The following is a 19801-nucleotide window of genomic DNA, read 5'->3' as shown; positions in this document are numbered from 1 at the left end:
GCTGTCAATGTTGAAGCACATAGTTTAGTCAGGTTTTCTTTTTCGTTAGGTCTGGGGCGTCACGTTTGGTGTGGTTAGTGCCACGACCCGAGCTCTATCCTACACTCTATGGTGTTTGATGAACAAAACTTGGTTTTATCCACGGAAATGAGCAGCGAGCAAGCCGCAGATGGACCAGCCCAAGTAGCTAGGATCGGTTTCTTACTACACTATTTTTTTCCAGGTTTTTCCTCTATTTTGTTTTCTTTCTTCACTAGTTTTCCTTTCTTTCTTTCTTTCTTTTTTCATTTATCTTGTTACTTTTTTCATATATTTAACATTTCCAAAAAATGTTCCAAAATTGTTTGGAATTCGATATCCTCATGTTTTTTTCAAAAACATTTCATGCTTTGAAAAGTATTTGAAGTTTTCAAAATTCTTTCACGTTTTTCAGAAAATGTCCACAATTTTGAGTGTTTCTAAAAAATTGTTCAACTTTTCAAATTTTGTTTAGAGATTTAAAAAGTATTCATTTTAAAAACAATCATGTTTGGAAATTTTCAAAAGGTTACATTCAAAAAACAATCACATTTTGAAATTTCAAAAAAAAAGGTTCAGATGTGATGTTGCGATTAGTTTTTAAAGTTCAACGCGTCCTAGTAGTTAGCAGAGTTTCATGAGCTTGAGTAGCTAGCCATGCGCCCTTTGCTCACACATCACTTTCTACATTTTGACCAATTTGCGCTAGAGTGCAACACGCTCCTGGGCTGGCCCACCAGGACGCGCCCTCTTTGTGGGCACTCTCCTATTTGATGCAAGGAGGTCTCCAACTATCTAACACATATCCTGCTCCCACATAGGTCACTTTTAGGCCTTGAGAGTGCATCAAGTTACGTGCCCAACTATTGCCACGTGTCGTGCAATGGGTACACCCTTAGAATTTTTGTTTTCTTACACATGTTTTTCGTTTTTTCATGAAGCCGTGCTTTTGTGTGGGAAACACAACTTCCCGAGAAGGAAAAAAGCACAATTTTGCTTCCCTAACAGGCAAAGCACAACTATAATTCCCCCCAAAAAGGAAAAGCATGGCATGCTCTTGGATGAGATGCATAGGTAGTGCTTCTCTGAGAAGGAAAAAGCACATCTATGCTTCTCTGAAAAAAGTGCACGCCTGTGCTTCCCTGAAAAAAAGAGAGGCATGGCATGTGCTTCTGGAAAATGGAAACGCATAGCATGTGCTTCCACGAGAAGCAAAACCGTGTTTCCTGAAAAGGAGAAAGCACAATTGTTCTTCCAAATATTATGAAAAAGCACAACCGTGATTTCGGGTTACGTTTTTTTGGTTTTGATTTTTTTCCTTCTTTGGTTTATGTATTTTTCGTTTTCATCCTTTTTTTGTTTTTGATTTTTCGTGAAGAAAAAGTTCATCGAAACATGGGACCTAGTTTTAAAGATCTCGACGTGAGAAATCCAACGATTTAAATGGTTTATGATTTAAATGCACGGTTCAAGAGATAAAATAATTTTAAAAAATGAATCCATGAAGAAGCATAGTTTAAAAAACTGAACCAGAAACCGAACCGGAAAGGTTGTCGGTTCAAGTTTTTACCGGTCGAACCGCCGGTTCACCGGTTCGATAATCGATTTTTTAAGCAATAAGATAATATATGTGGTATTATAGTCTGTAACAATGGTCAAATAAAATTATATCCATGTATTGGACAACAAAGTAGCACAACCAAGTTGGTTATTGGGCCATGGGTAGGCCCCATGTACTGCTCACACGACTTTGGATCAATTCCCAATTTCCTAATTTCTATTAAAACATTTTTCCTGTTTTTCCCGGTTCTATGGGCCGGTATTTTCACCAGTTTTCTAGAAAACCAGCCGGTTCGACCGGTTTTCTCTGGTTTGATTGCAGAACGGTCTTATTATCTTGAAAAATCACTAAGGTTGTCAGTTCCGATTTTTTCGGTTCAACTGCCAGTCCGGTCCGGTTTTTTAAACTATGCGAAGAAGGGGAAATTCCCATGTTCCAACAAGTGGCACACACGCAGTGCGCCACTTGTCGGCACCAATGAAGGTGGGGAGTGCCTTTGCAAAAAGGTACCCCTTAATTAGTGATTTCACAAAAAATAGGCTAAATAAATCCATCAAAGTTTTCCCTGCAAATTACAATAATCCAAATAAATTATATATTGATTTCTTTTACAATCAAAAGTATATACTGATTAATACTACCACATTGCTGGTTGAGCACGGCATAAACCAACACATAAAGGCATCTTCAACGCTTAAAGGTGCACCCTCAGATGTCCACGCTATCCTCCAAATATCCACCCTTCCCATTTTAAAAAATATTTCCAAATATTTAAAATACACGACTTGTTAATTTTTAGCTAGAAATCTAGGAAATTTACAAAACTTGGGAATTGTCCATCTAATATGGTCTACTTTTTATGAAAATTGGAGTGGTGCAATTTTGCACCCTGTTTTTTGTACCCGCTTCCCAAGAAACACCCGTTCTTGACACTTAGAAAATAGAAAATGAATTTTTTGTACAAAAGGTTGGAAAATCTATTTTGTAACATTATTTGAAATGGTAATATTCACCTATATGTCTAATTTGGGCACATTATAATAAATTATGCAATGAATATGGTCATCACCTTGGTCGTTTGACTTGAAAACCATGAATGTTCATACACGATAGCCTGTTTTGTGAAGGATATTTTTCTTTCAAAATTTTCATATTGAAAGTTTGTTATTTTCATCCTAACTAGTACACATAAAAGGAGTCCATATGAAAGGCTTGCATTTTTTGGACTTGTATCCTTTCTGTTTCATTTTTCCCAAACAAGGTCAAAATGGCCATTCATGAAAGGGGCTGAATCTCTCAAACTCTAAGTGGTTGTTTCATATAATTACTACTTGCGTACACTTGAAATTCAAATTTGAATTTAAATGTGCAAAAGTAGCTAGAAATCTAGAAGATCCAGAAAACATGTGAATTTTCTAAAAATATGGTCTACTTTTTGTTGAAAATTGGAGTGGTGCCATTTTGCACTATGTTTTCTTTACCCATTTCACAAAAATATCCATCTTTTACACTTAGAAAAATGCAAAAAATATTTTTTGTACAAAATATTGCAAACTCTATTTGGCATCATTGTTTTTGATGGCGAGATGCACGTAAATGCCAAGTTTAGGCCCATTGTCATAAATTATACAATAAATATGACCATTGCCTTATTAATTTGAGACCATATTTTGGCATGGCAATAAGTGTAAATAACATGGCCTAAAATGAAAAAGTTCTCAGCAATGAAAATTCATCTCGTCGAAATGAAAAACCTTTATTTTGGGATCATCTTTACCCGAGGTCGTATGCAATCTCGGCAACCAAAACAGTGTAGTGCATACCCCCTTTTGCCGAGTGTAGCAGTCGGGAAAGCACATTTTGCGCGAGTTTCAATATTTTACCGAGAGTTTTTTCCACGACACTTGGCAAAACACCCGTGGGGGAGAAGGCGGGGTGGGGCCAGGCCATGCAGAAGAGAGGGCGGGAAGGGACAAGCTCGCAACCTGGGGGTGGGGGGTGTCAAGGGCTTAGCCCCGGCGGCGGGGGAGCTGTCGAGCGGGCGAGGGAGGCTGGGAGGCGGCTGGTCGTGCTGGAGGAACATAACTAATGCGTGTCCTGTAAAAACATGTAAGGATGGGCTCTTAGGCGACATGACATGCTTTCTACGGGACAAAGACAAGTCGGTCATACTAGAGGCTGTCCGGCCCAATTTCCCAGCCCATCGAGGCTAAATTTTCTCTAAAAAAATGTGAGCAAACTGTCTGGAAATGAGCCATTATCAGTGAGATCAAGTTGGAACCGTCTTTATTTGATTGTATTTATTTTCTAAAGATGATGCTGTCAACGTCCAAGCACATAGTCTAGACAGATTTTCTCTTCCGTTAGGTTTGGGACATCATGTTTGGTTGGCCCAATGCGATGACCCAAACTCTATCCCACACTATGGTCTTTGATGAATAAAACTTGGTTTTACCCCAAAAAAATCTGGGAAATGAGCAGCGAGCAACAGATGGACCAGCCCAAGTAGCTAGGATTGGTTTTCTTACAATATTTTTCAGTTTTTTTCCTTTTTTTGTTTTCTTTCTTCACTAGTTTTCCTTGCTTTCTTTCTTTTCCTTTTCCTTTTTCTGTTTCTTTTTCTTTTTTTATAAATTCAACATTGCTAAAAAAAATGTTCAAACATTGTTGGGAATTTGATTTTTTTTTCATTTTTCTAAAAAATGTTCATGATTTGAAAAAGTTTGAAGTTTTTTTAAAATCTTTCACGCTTTTAAGAAAATGTCCACAATTTGAGTGAATTTTCAAAAAATGTTCAACTTTATGAATTTTGTTTAGAGTTTTTAAAAATATTCATTTTAAAAACAATCATTTTTTGAAAATTTGAAAAAGGTTGCATTAAAAAATAATTTATCTTTGAAATTTCAAAAAAGTTCGTGTTGCAAAAAATGTTCAAACTCAAAAACTTGTTCAAGTGTTCAAAAATTTATTCATAAATTTGAAAAAAGTTCGTGTTCCAAAAAATATACATTTTAAAAACCATCGTGTTTTGAAATTTCAAAAAAAGCTTAGATGTGATGTTGCGCATCTATAATACCCAATAATTCATCCTCACTACCATATTTCTCTTGACATGCAGTCTATCCACATCAGCAATGAACATGCAGCCATCGATGAAAGCAAATCTGCCACATTGGAAATCCTGCCTTTTTCCCTTTTCAACGAAAGGAATCATGTAATTTTTTACCAGCGTCGCACTGATTGTTGCCTCTTCCTCTTATTGCCTCTTCTCCCGATGATTCTGTTCATCTTCCCTTCGCCAATAAATCTCAATTGTCTTCCCAATTCTTCTCCTCCCCTCTTTTAGCTCTCCATCTTTCCATAATGCATCGCCGCCGGCAAAGCCGTCTATGGCCAACAACACCAGAGATCTGCGCGGTGATGCTGTCTCGGAGCCCCATGATTGCCGCCAGTGGGTGCTATGCTAGCCCAACACCATGGATTCAACCCGACCTTCAGGCGAGCCACGCATGCCATTGTCGGATGTGAGTGGTCTCTTTCCCCTCTATTACTTCGACCTAAACGGTCTTTCTTATTTAGTGTGGAGGATCTGATTTCCAGTCGAAGTAGCTGGGAAGGTCAAGAGCGCCGGTCCCCAGGTTTAGTTTACTGTTTACTCGGCGGTGCTGACGGTGCGTGGACACACAACGCATCCTTCTGCATTGACTTAACATGATCCCCACCTGTTCGCATGATGTGACATACATGGTGCCTGCACTCTCATCTCCTCCTTGCATCCCACATACTTGGTTACTGCAATAGTTGTGAATAAGTGATGAATCATTAGATTAAAAAATGATGTTCTTTCCCCTCTACAGTTCTCCCTTGAAAGTAAAGGAAGATGATTTTCATAATAGTAGATTAACACCTAAAAAGATCCAACTGTACTTATTCGTCACCATCCCCGGAAGTTGCCATGTAGATTAGCCGATCTTTAAGAGTAAGTGGCACTTTCTTGCAAGCTGAAATGACATGCTATTGGCTTCTTGATACAGTTAGTGTTAGTGCAATATATGGTAGTACAGTTTTCCTACTAATAAATGTTGTTCATATGCAATCTGTCACACGTATGTCTTGGATCTACTACACTAAATGCCTGCATGCCAGAGAGTTAACTATGGAGCCCTGCTACTTCAAATTTGAAACCCACCCGCCGCCTTTGTTTAATTGTATTGGTCTATATAGTTGCTTTCGGCTTTTACAGAGCTTATTAATTTTAATTATAGAGTCTAGATGCTAAAACAAAATTGTTTACACATGAACATTATACACCAAGACGCCAAATTGCATGCTCAAAGAGTTGCGGCGATTAAGGTAATAACTTTTCCTGATAATTGTTTCAATTGTATGTTTTTGTAAAATACAAGCAATTGAACTAGAGCTGATAGTGACCTATTTCCCACTCTGCCTTAACTCAAGAGAATAAAAGGTACTGCTCTAGCAAGGAATCATGCTTCGGGAAAACAGAAGGCATTCTTCAGGGATCCTAAGAATCGGCTCAAGAGAAGCATTACCATGGAAGGTAACTGGACTACATTTCCTTCTACTCACAGAAATAGTTTTCACAATTTCCTCAATTTCTGTGGACTTACAAAGTTTGGTTGTTTCTGTAACTAGCTGTATGTTATCCGTGTGTTCTTAGTAAGTACATTTATTTACCCTCTTCATTTTGATTTTGAGTGGTAGTATGGGAATGGGTTGTCATCTTATGCCATCGCCTTCTTTTCCCTGGATTCCCACCAAAAATGGAACCTACTATAAATTTGAACACCATTTGGCACCCCAAAGGGTCCGGCCATGGCAGCACACAGCCTTCCTTGCCTTCTCATGTGATGCATCACAACTGGCAAAGTAGCAAGTACTACTGCTGGCCATGCCAAAGCTACCTAGCTTGCTTTTAGATAACAATCAGTTCCATTTTATGAAGAGGGAGCAACATGTCAGTCGTATCCCAATTGAATCCGGGCCTTTGTTGCCATAGAAGGGGCAGGAAGATGAAGTCATTCCTGCCATTTATATGTCCAGATCTTCACACCTACACTAATCCCCTGAAGGCATGTCCTTTTAGTGGAAGAAATGCATCTATGCCATGAGGGCCTGATGTGCATGACTCTATATTCACCTTTTTTAGCGATTGGTATGTAGCTTGTCGCCATGTATAAATTTAAGGTGTATGGATGTCTTACTGTTGGATCTTTTTAATATTTTGGAATTTCTCTTTCAAATGTATTCTGCTCCTATATTACAAATAACTCAACAAGCATTAGTGCTTTTGTGTTGGGCACTCTCTGTTCAGTGTAATATTCAGCTTTAGACTAGGCTGGCCATGTTTTCAGTGAAATTCCCATCATACTATATGCTCTATTTTTTAATGTTAGTGATGCATTTAATTCCCCACTAAAGGGTGACACGTTCTAACTACACAAATACGGAGATACCCTGATATACCATTTCTCTCACGATTCACAAAATACCATCAAAGGTTTAAAAATATATTAATTGTTTACTTATTTTCACTCCATAATCTTCCTAAAAGTACCACCAAAGGTTTTAAAAAGTATTTTTTTCATCATTTAATTATTTTCACTCGACAAGCTTCTTCATGTAAAGTACTAAGAGTTCCCGCAACAACGCGCAGGGTATCATATAGTACTTTTTAAAGTTCAACACGGCCTAGTAGTTAGCAGAGTTTCATTAGCTTGAGTGGCTAGCCATGCGCGCTTTGCTCAGACATCACTTTTTAGATTTTGACCAATTTGCAATAGAGTGCAGAACGTTGCTGGCCCGGCCCACCAGGACGCGTCCCCCTTTGTGGCCACCCTCCTATTTGATGCAAGGAGGTGTCCAACTATCTAACAAGTATCTCATCAGGGGATTTCACAGAGGTCACTTTTAGGACCTGAGAGCGCATCAAGTGATGCGTCCAATTGCTGCCACGTGTTGTGCGCTGGATACAGCCTTAGATTTTTTTACACATGTTTTCTTTTTTCCTTGGTTTCCCTAGGTTTTGATGAAAAAAAATCATTTTTTTATGATTTTTCATGAGGCGGTGCTTTTCCGTGGGAAGCACAGCTTCCCGAGAAGGAAGAAAGCACATTTTTTGATTCCCTGTAAAAAGGGAAAGCACAACTATACTTCCTTAAAAAAAGAAAAGCATAACATGTTCTTCGGTGAGATGCATAGGTAGTGCTTCTCTGAAAAGGGAAAATGACATCTATGCTTTTCCAAAAAAATAGAAAAACGGTGCTCCCCGAAAAGGAAAGGCACATATGCGCTTCCCAGAAAAAAGAGAAGCATGGCCTGTGCTTCTTGAAAAGGGAAAAGCACAACCTATGCTTGCACAAGAAGCAAAACTGTGTTTCCCGAAAAGGGAAAAGCACAATTGTTCTTCCCAAAAATGAAAAAAAGCAAAACCGTGATTTTAGTTTTTTTTTCTTTTTTTGCTTCCTGTATTTTTTGTTTTCATATTTTTTTGATTTTTGATTTTCGTGAAGAAAAAAGTTCATCGAAACTTATTAACATGCGAGCTAGTTTCAAAGATCTCGGCGTGAGAAATCCAAAGATAAAAATGGGTCCTGATTTGAATGCGCGGTTCAAGAGATAAAATATTTTAAAAAATTAATCTAGAAAAGGGGGAAATTCCCATGTTGCGAGAAGTGGCACACATGCCATGTGCCACCTGTCAGCACCAATGAAAGTGGGGTGTGACCTTTGCAAAAGGTACATCCTAATTAGTGATTTTACAAAAATAGGCTAAATAAATCCATTTTAAGTTTGCCCTACAAACTAAAATAATCCAAAAAATTATATATTGATTTTTAAAAGTATATACTGATTAATACTACCACATTCCCGGTTGAGCACGTCGTAAACTAGCACATAAAGGCACCTCCAACGCTTCAACGTACACCCTCAGATGTCCATGGTATCCTTTAAATATCTGCCTTTCCCATTAAAAATATATATTATTTTCATTAAATATTAAAAAAATACACCAATTGTTAAATTTTTAGAGATAAATCTACAGATTTTGGGAATTGTCCATAAAATACGGTCTAATTTTTGTGAAAATTGGAGTGGTGCATTTTGTACCCTGTTTTTGGTACATGCTTCACAAAAAGCACCCTTTTTTACATTTACAAAAAAGAAAATGGTTTTTTTACAAAAAAAGTTGGAAACCCTTGTTGGGTAACGTAGTAATTTCAAAAAATTTCCTACGCACATGCAAGATCATGGTGATGGCATAGCAACGAGAGAGGAGAGTATTGTCCACGTACCCTCGTAGACCGTAAGCGGAAGAGTTATCACAACGCGGTTGATGTAGTCGTACGTCTTCACGACTCGACCGATCCAAGCACCGAACGTACGGCACCTCCGTGTTCAGCACACGTTCAGCTCGATGACATTCCCCGGGCTCCAATCCAGCAAAGCGTCGGGGATGAGTTCCGTCAGCACGACGGCATGGTGACGATGATGATGTTCTACCGGTGCAGGGCTTCGCCTAAACTCTGCGACGATATGACCGAGGTGGAATATGATGGAGGGGGGCACCGCACACGGCTAAGGAACGATCCGTAGATCAACTTGTGTGTCTATGGGGTGCCCCCCTCCTCCGTATATAAAGGGGGAGAGGAGGAGGGGGCCGGCCAAGAGGGGAGGCGCGCCCTAGGGGGGGCAAACCTACTCCAAGTAGGCTTGGCCCCCCTTTCCTATTAGGAGTAGGAGAGGGAAGGAAGAGAGGGGAGGGAAGAAGGAAAGGGGGGGCCGGCCCCCCTCCCAATTCGGATTGGGCTTGGGGGGGGGGCGCCCCCTCCTTTGCTCCTTCTCCCTCCCTTCCACTAAGGCCCAATAAGGCCCATATACTTACCGGGGGGTTCCGGTAACCTCCCGGAACTCCGGTATAGTCCCAATCTCATCCGGAACCTTTCCGGTGTCCAAATATATCTGTCCAATATATCAATATTTATGTCTCGACCATTTTGAGACTCCTCGTCATGTCCGTGATCACATCTGGTACTCCGAACAACCTTCGGTACATCAAAACTTATAAACTCATAATAAAACTATCATCGTAACATTAAGCGTGCGGACCCTACGGGTTCGAGAACTATGTAGACATGACCTAGAACTATTCTCGGTCAATAACCAATTGCGGAACCTGGATGTTCATATTGGTTCCTACATATTCTACGAAGATCTTTATCGGTCAAACCGCATAACAACATATGTTGTTCCCTTTGTCATTGGTATGTTACTTGCCCGAGATTCGATCGTCGGTATCCAATACCTAGTTCAATCTCGTTGCCGGCAAGTCTCTTTACTCGTTCCGTAATACATCATCCCACAACTAACTCATTAGTTGCAATGCTTGCAAGGCTTAAGTGATGTGTATTACCGAGAGGGCCCAGAGATACCTCTCCGACAATCGGAGTGACAAAACCTAATCTCGAATTGTGCCAACTCAACATGTACCTTTGGAGACACCTGTAGAGCACCTTTATAATCACTCAGTTACGTTGTGACGTTTGGTAGCACACAAAGTGTTCCTCCGGTAAACGGGAGTTGCACAATCTCATAGTTGTAGGAACTTTGTATAAGTCATGAAGAAAGCAACAGCAACATACTAAACGATCAAGTGCTAAGCTAACGGAATGGGTCAAGTCAATCACATCATTCTCCTAATGATGTGATCCCGTTAATCAAATGACAACTCTTTTGTCCATGGCTAGGAAACTTAACCATCTTTGATTCACGAGCTAGTCAAGTAGAGGCATACTAGTGACACTATGTTTGTCTATGTATTCACACATGTATTATGTTTCCGGTTAATACAATTCTAGCATGAATAATAAATATTTATCATGAAATAAGGAAATAAATAATAACTTTATTATTGCCTCTAGGGCATATTTCCTTCAGTCTCCCACTTGCACTAGAGTCAATAATCTAGTTCACATCACCATGTGATTTAACACCAATATTCACATATGTATGTGATTAATACCCATAGTTCACATCGTCATGTGATAAACGCCCAAAGGGTTTACTAGAGTCAATAATCTAGTTCACATGGCTATGTGATTAACACCCAAAGAGTACTAAGGTATGATCATGTTTTGCTCATGAGAGAAGTTTAGTCAACGGGTCTGTCACATTCAGAGCCGTATGTATTTTGCAAATATTCTATGTCCACAATGCTCTGCACGGAGCTACTCTAGCTAATTGCTCCCACTTTCAATATGTATCCAGATTGAGACTTAGAGTCATCTGGATTGGTGTAAAAGCTTGCATCGTTGTAACTTTTTACGACTGGCTCTTTTATCACCTCCATAATCGAGAAACATCTCCTTAGTCCTCACTAAGGATATTCTTGACCGCTGTTCTAGTGATCTACTTTTAGATCAAAATTGTATTCCTTTGCCAAACTCAGAGCAAGGTATACAATAGGTCTAGTACACAACATAGCATACTTTATAGAACCTATGACTGAGGCATAGGGAATGACTGTTCATTCTTTTCTATTTTCTGCCATGGTCGGGTTTTGAGTCTTACTCAACTTCACACCTTGCAACACAGGCAAGAACTCTTTCTTTGACTGTTCCATTTTGAACTACTTCAAAATCTTGTCAAGGTATGTACTCATTGAAAAATCTTATCAAGCGTCTTGATCTATCTCTATAGATCTTGATGCTCAATGTGTAAGCAGCTTCACCAAGGTCTTTCTTTGAAAAACTCCTTTCAAACACTCCTTTATGCTTTCCAGAAAAATTCTACATTATTTCCGATCAACAATATGTCATTCACATATACTTATCAGAAATGCTGTAGTGCTCCCACTCACTTTCTTGTAAATACAGGCTTCACCGTAAGTCTGTATTAAAACTATATGCTTTGATCAACTTATCAAAGCGTATATTCCAACTCCGAGATGCTTGCACCAGTCCATTGATGGATCGCTGGAGCTTGCACATTTTGTTAGCACCTTTCGGATCGACAAAACCTTCTGGTTGCATCATATACAACTCTTCTTTAAAAAATCCATTAAGGAATGCAGTTTTGACATCCATTTGCCAGATTTCATAAAATGTGGCAATTGCTAACATGATTCAGACAGACTTAAGCATAGATACGAGTGAAAAACTCTCATCGTAGTCAACACCTTGAACTTGTCGAAAACCTTTTGCGACAATTCTAGCTTTGTAGATAGTAACACTATCAGCGTCCGTCTTCCTCTTGAAGATCCATTTAATCTCAATGTCTCGCCGATCATTGGGCAAGTCAATCAAAGTCCATACTTTGTTTTCATACATGGATCTCATCTCAGATCTCATGGCCTCAAGCCATTTTGCGGAATCTGGGCTCACCATCGCTTCTTCATAGTTCGTAGGTTCATCATGATCTAGTAGCATGACTTCCAGAACAGGATTGCCGTACCACTCTGGTGCGGATCTTACTCTGGTTTACCTACGAGATTCGGTAGTAACTTGATCTGAAGTTACATGATCATCATCATTAGCTTCCTCACTAATTGGTGTAGTAGTCACAGGAATAGATTTCTGTGATGAACTACTTTCCAATAAGGGAGAAGGTACAATTACCTTATCAAGTTCTACTTTCCTCCCACTCACTTCTTTGGAGAGAAACTCTTTCTCTAGAAAGGATCCATTCTTAGCAACGAATGTCTTGCCTTCGGATTTGTGATAGAAGGTGTACCCAACTTTCTCCTTTGGGTATCCTATGAAGACACATTTCTCCGATTTGGGTTTGAGCTTATCAGGATGAAACTTTTTCACATAAGAATCGCAATCCCAAACTTTAAGAAACGACAACTTTGGTTTCTTGCCAAACCACAGTTCATATTATGTCGTCTCAACGGACTTAGGTGGTGCCCCTTTTTTAACGTGAATGCAACTGTCTTTAATGCATGACCCCAAAACGATAGTGGTAAATCGGTAAGAAACATCATAGATTGTACAATATCCAATAAAGTACGGTTATGACGTTCGGACACACCATTACGCTGTGGTGTTCCGGGTGGCGTGAGTTGCGAAACTATTCCGCATTGTTTCAAATGTAGACCAAACTCGTAACTCAAATATTCTCCTCCACGATCAGATCGTAGAAATTTTATTTTCTTGTTACGATAATTTTCAACTTCACTCTGAAATTCTTTGAACTTTTCAAACGTTTCAGACTTATGTTTCATTAAGTAGATATACCCATATCTGCTCAAATCATCTGTGAAGGTCAGAAAATAATGATACTTGCCGCGAGCCTCAACACTCATTGGATCGCATACATCCGTATGTATTATTTCCAATAAGTCAGTTGCTCGCTCTATTGTTCCGGAGAACGGAGTCTTTAGTCATCTTGCCCATAAGGCATGGTTCGCAAGCATCAAGTGATTCATAATCAAGTGATTCCAAAATCCCATCAGCATGGAGTTTCTTCATGCGCTTTACACCAATATGACCTAAACTGCAGTGCCACAAATAAGTTGCACTATCATTATTAACTTTGCATCTTTTGGTTTCAATATTATGAATATGTGTGTCACTACGATCGAGATCCAACGAACCATTTTCATTGGGTGTGTAACCATATAAGGTTTTATTCATGTAAACAGAACAACAATTTATTCTCTTACTTAAATGAATAACCATATTGCAATAAACATGATCAAATCATATTCATGCTCAACGCAAACACCAAATAACACTTATTTAGTTTCAACACTAATCCCGAAAGTATAGGGAGTGTGCGATGATGATCATATCAATCTTGGAACTACTTCCAACACACATCGTCACCTCGCCTTTTTACTATTTACTGTTTATTCTGCAACTCCTGTTTCGAGTTACTACTCTTAGCAACTGAACCAGTATCAAAATGCCGAGGGGTTGCTATAAACACTAGTAAAGTACACATCAATAACATGTATATCCAATATAGCTTTGTTCACTTTTGCCATCCTTCTTATCCGCCAAATACTTGGGGTAGTTCCACTTCCAGTGACTAGTCCCTTTGCATTAGAAGCACTTAGTCTTAGGCTTAGGACCAGACTTGGGCTTCTTCACTTGAGCAACAACTTGCTTGCCGTTCTTCTTGAAGTTCCACTTCTTCCCTTTGCCCTTTTCTTGAAACTAGTGGTCTTGTCAACCATCAACACTTGATGCTTTTCTTGATTTTTACCTTCATCGATTTTAGCATCACGAAGAGCTTGAGAATCGTTTTCGTCATCCCTTGCATACTATAGTTCATCACGAAGTTCTAATAATTTGGTGATGGTGACTAGAGAATTCTGTCAATCACTATCTTATCTGGAAGATTAACTCCCACTTGATTCAAGCGATTCTAGTACCCAGACAATCTGAGCACATGCTCACTAGTTGAGCGATTCTCCTCCATCTTTTAGCTATAGAACTTGTTGGAGACTTCATATCTCTCAACTCGGGTATTTGCTTGAAATATTAACTTCAACTCCTGGAACATCTCATATGGTCCATGACGTTCAAAACGTCTTTGAAGTCCCGATTCTAAGCCGTTAAGCATGGTGCACTAAACTATCAAGTAGTCATCATATTGAGCTAGCCAAACGTTCATAACGTCTGCATCTGCTCCTGCAATAGGTCTGTCACCTAGCGGTGCATTAAGGACATAATTCTTCTGTGCAGCAATGGGGATAAACCTCAGATAACGGATCCAATCCGCATCATTGCTACTAACATCTTTCAATACAATTTTCTCTAGGAACATATCAAAATAAACATATGAAAGCAACAACGCAAGCTATTGATCTACAACATAATTTGCAAAATACTACCAGGACTAAGTTCATGATAAATTTAAGTTCAATTAATCATATTACTTAAGAACTCCCACTTAGAAAGACATCCCTCTAATCCTCTAAGTGATCACGTGATCCAAATCAACTAAACCATAACCGATCATCACGTGAGATGGAGTAGCTTTCAATGGTGAACATCACTATGTTGATCATATCTACTATATGATTCACGCTCGACCTTTCGGTCTCCGTGTTCCGAGGCCATATCTGCATATGCTAGGCTCGTCAAGTTTAACCTGAGTATTCCGCGTGTGCAAAACTGGCTTGCACCCGTTGTAGATGGACGTAGAGCTTATCACACCCGATCATCACGTGGTGTCTGGGCACGACGAACTTTGGCAACGGTGCATACTCAGGGAGAACACTTCTTGATAATTTTAGTGAGAGATCATCTTAAAATGCTACCGTCAATCAAAGCAAGATAAGATGCATAAAGGATAAACATCACATGCAATCAATATAAGTGATATGATATGGCCATCATCATCTTGTGCGTGTGATCTCCATCTCCGAAGCACCGTCGTGATCACCATCGTCACCGGCGCGACACCTTGATCTCCATCGTAGCATCATTGTCGTTTACGCCATCTATTGCTTCTACGACTATCGCTACCGCTTAGTGATAAAGTAAATCAATTACAGGGCGTTTGCATTTCATACAATAAAGCGACAACCATATGGCTCCTGCCAGTTGCCGATAACTTCGGTTACAAAACATGATCACTTCATACAATAAAATATAGCATCACATCTTGGCCATATCACATCACAACATGCCCTGCAAAAACAAGTTAGACGTCCTCTACTTTGTTGTTGCAAGTTTTACGTGGCTGCTACGGGCTGAGCAAGAATCGTTCTTACCTATGCATCAAAACCACAACGATAGTTTATCAAGTTGGTGCTGTTTTAACCTTCACAAGGACCAGGCGTAGCCACACTCGGTTCAACTAAAGTTGGAGAAACTGACACCCGCTAGTCACCTGTGTGCAAAGCACGGCGGTAAAACCAGTCTCGCGTAAGCGTACGCGTAATGTCGGTCCGGGCCGCTTCATCCAACAATACCGCCGAACCAAAGTATGACATGCTGGTAAGCAGTATGACTTGTATCGCCCACAACTCACTTGTGTTCTACTCGTGCATATAACATCAACGCATAAAACCTAGGCTCGGATGCCACTGTTGAGTAACGTAGTAATTTCAAAAAATTTCCTACGCACATGCAAGATCATGGTGATGGCATAGCAACGAGAGAGGAGAGTATTGTCCACGTACCCTCGTAGACCGTAAGCAGAAGCGTTATCACAACACGGTTGATGTAGTCGTACGTCTTCACGACTCGACCGATCCAAGCACTGAATGTACGGTACCTCCGTGTTCAGCACACGTTCAGCTCGATGACGTTCCCCGGGCTCCAATCCAGCAAAGCGTCGGGGATGAGTTCCGTCAGCACGACGGCGTGGTGACGATGATGATGTTCTACCGGCGCAGGGCTTCGCCTAAACTCTGCGACGATATGATCGAGGTGGAATATGGTGGAGGGGGGCACCGCACACGGCTAAGGAACGATCCGTAGATCAACTTGTGTGTCTATGGGGTGCCCCTCCTCCGTATATAAAGGGGGAGAGGAGGAGGGGGCCGGCCAAGAGGGGAGGCGCGCCCTAGGGGGGGGGGCAAACCTACTCCAAGTAGGTTTGGCCCCCTTTCCTATTAGGAGTAGGAGAGGGAAGGAAGAGAGGGGAGGGAAGAAGGAAAGGGGGGCCCGGCCCCCCTCCCAATTCGGATTGGGCTTGGGGGGGGGGCGCCCCCTCCTTTGCTCCTTCTCCCTCCCTTCCACTAAGGCCCAATAAGGCCCATATACTTACCGGGGGGTTCCGGTAACCTCCCGGAACTCCGGTATAGTCCCAATCTCATTCGGAACCTTTCCGGTGTCCAAATATATCCGTACAATATATCAATCTTTATGTCTCGACCATTTCGAGACTCCTCTGGTACTCCGAACAACCTTCGGTACATCAAAACTTATAAACTCATAATAAAACTGTCATCGTAACGTTAAGCATGCGGACCCTACGGGTTCGAGAACTATGTAGACATGACCTAGAACTATTCTCGGTCAATAACCAATAGCGGAACCTAGATGTTCATATTGGTTCCTACATATTCTACGAAGATCTTTATCGGTCAAACCGCATAACAACATACGTTGTTCCCTTTGTCATCGGTATGTTACTTGCCCGAGATTCGATCGTCGGTATCCAATACCTAGTTCAATCTCGTTGCCGGCAAGTCTCTTTACTCGTTCCGTAATACATCATCCCACAACTAACTCATTAGTTGCAATGCTTGCAAGGCTTAAGTGATGTTTATTACCGAGAGGGCCCAGAGATACCTCTCCGACAATCGGAGTGACAAAACCTAATCTCAAATTATGCCAACTCAACATGTACCTTTGGAGACACCTATAGAGCACCTTTATAATCACCCAGTTACGTTGTGACATTTGGTAGCACACAAAGTGTTTCTCCGGTAAACGGGAGTTGCACAATCTCATAGTTGTAGGAACTTTGTATAATTCATGAAGAAAGCAATAGCAATATACTAAACGATCAAGTGCTAAGCTAACGGAATGGGTCAAGTCAATCACATCATTCTCCTAATGATGTGATCCCGTTAATCAAATGACAACTCTTTTGTCCATGGCTAGGAAACTTAACCATCTTTGATTCACGAGCTAGTCAAGTAGAGGCATACTAGTGACACTATGTTTGTCTATGTATTCACACATGTATTATGTTTCCGGTTAATACAATTCTAGCATGAATATAAACATTTATCATGAAATAAGGAAATAAATAATAACTTTATTATTGCCTCTAGGGCATATTTCCTTCAACCCTATTTTGCAACATTATTTGTAATGGCAAGGTTCACCTATATGTCTAATTTGGGCACATTATAATAAACTATGCAATGAATATGGTCATCACCTTGGTCATTTGACTTGAAAGCCATGAATGTTCATAGAGGATAGCCCATTTGTGCAGGATATTTTTCTTTCAAAACTGTCATATTGAAAGTTTGGTATTTTCATCCACACTAGTACACATAAAAGGAGTCCATATGAAAGGATTGCATTTTTTGAACTTGTATCCTTCTTGTTTCATTTTTTCCAAAACGGGGTGAAAGTGGCCGGCATGTCTATTCATGTCAAGGGGTTGAATCTCTCAAACTCTAAGTGGGGTTTCCATGTAATGACTACTTGTGTACCTAAAAGTATTTTTTTGCAAATTTGTAGGACAGAGCTATCACACAATTACAGTTCAAATTGAATTAATTTTGCGGAATCATAATAAAGTCATTTAAATGTGTGAAAGTAGCTAGAAATCTAGAAAATCCACAAAAAATGGGAATTTTCTAAAAAATATGGTCTATTTTTGTGAAAATTGGAGTGATGCCATTTTGCACTCGATTTTTTTACCAGCTTCACAAAAGTATCAATTTTTTACACTTCAAAAATAGAAAAATTATTTTTGTACGAAATGTTGGAAACTCTATTTGGCAACATTGTTTGTAATGGCAAGATGCACATAAATGCCAAGGTTAGGCCCATAGTCGTAAATTGCAATAAATATGACCACCGCCTTATTCATTTGAGACCATATTTTGGCATGGCAATAAGTGTAAATAATATGGCCTAAAATGAAAAGGTCCTCAACATGAAAATTATTCATCACGTCGAAATGTAAAACTTTGATTTTTGGATCATCTTCATCCGAGGTTGTATGCAATCTCGACGGCCAAAACAGTGAGCGCAGTGCATACCCCCTTTTGCCGAGTGTAACACTCGAGAAAGCACATCTTTGCCTGAGTTCCACTATTTTGCTGAGAGTTATTTCCAAGACACTCAACAAAGCACATTTTAGCAACTATAACTTTTTTGCCAGTGTTTTTTCCACGACAGTCGGCGAAGCACCTGTTTACCGTGTTTCAGGATTACACTCGGCAAAGATATGTTTGCTGAGTGCCCAACAAAATGCACTCAGCAAAGACACTGACACTCGGCAAACATGAATTTTCCTGTAGTGATAAAAAATAAGACAAATCTTAATGAGAGAGCTGATTGTGTTAACCACATTTGCATGTCGTTATCCTGAAACCCCATGGGATCATGACTGTGTTACTCGACTCTAGTTCTGAGGGGACTTTGAGAACCCTTTTATTTAGTAGGTTTATCATCCCAGTGAATAGGACCTTGGTTTCAGCCACCTAAGCAAACAACATGGATACACTTCCGGTTGTTTTTACTATGAACGGCATTTCTATATATATATATGTGTAACCTAACTTACTATTTGGTGCTCTCCTTCATTTCTCATTTCTACCTTAATTTGGTTTGGGCAAAGATTTTGTTAATGTGGCCGGAATTCCGATGTACCGATGCATCATGATGACCTTCTACTGCAGGGAATTAGGAATGTTGTTCCAGAAAGATTAGAATTTGCCAACGATCGCTTTTGGTGAAAAGATGAGAGGAAAGATTTGCGACATACCACAATAGCTGGTGGACGCGATGCCATGCAGCATGAAGGTGACAATGTAGCAAGGCTTACTGGTTCCTTGCAAGAGCAGGTTAGTTCTGTCTATTGAGCTCTTCCCTGGAGCCTCCCTGCTTACATTATTGCCACATGCTCCCTTTTATCTAGCTACATCATTGTCCATGATAATGAGCAGTATGTGCAGAACAGAAGTATATGATTGCGACTATTCTATATGAAATGAATTCCTCTTTGATGCTCTTACTGTACTAGTAGTTGACTGGTGACAAGATATGTGCTTACATATAGACTCGATTCATGTTATTTTATTTGTGCGAGCATATCCAACGTGGTGCTGCTAGAGCATTATAAGTCTACTAGAACCCTAGCTTCTTATTTTCTTAAGGACATATATCGTTGCAGAAGTAACTAACTAGAATGGTGTGATGATGGCCTTGTTGAGCCTTCTGAAGGAAGACCCAAAATGGGCTTCCAGAGCATGTGACTAAAGCTGCTGCACTAGCTTGCTCGTACGTTACAAATGTGTCTGTCACCACTCATACTGTCTCCAGTAGGTTGGGGCAGGGGACTGGAAAATCTTCTCGAAATACCAAATTATTCCTATGATGTTCCTTTGAATGTAAAAATGTTCCTATTATGCACAATTCAATAAATAAATCGCTTCCTTGACTGGCTATCTGATAATCTTCCAGGATTGAAGGTATGTACCCATTAATCAATAATTATGAAAAACATAACTGTCTAATGATATAAATTCCTCAACAACAGAAGTACATGCAT

This window comes from Triticum aestivum, chromosome 4A (genome assembly GCF_018294505.1).
Source record: "Triticum aestivum cultivar Chinese Spring chromosome 4A, IWGSC CS RefSeq v2.1, whole genome shotgun sequence".
In the NCBI taxonomy this organism is placed as follows: Eukaryota; Viridiplantae; Streptophyta; class Magnoliopsida; order Poales; family Poaceae; genus Triticum; species Triticum aestivum.
The sequence above is the reverse complement of the archived record's forward strand: the minus strand, read 5'-3'. Positions refer to the sequence as shown.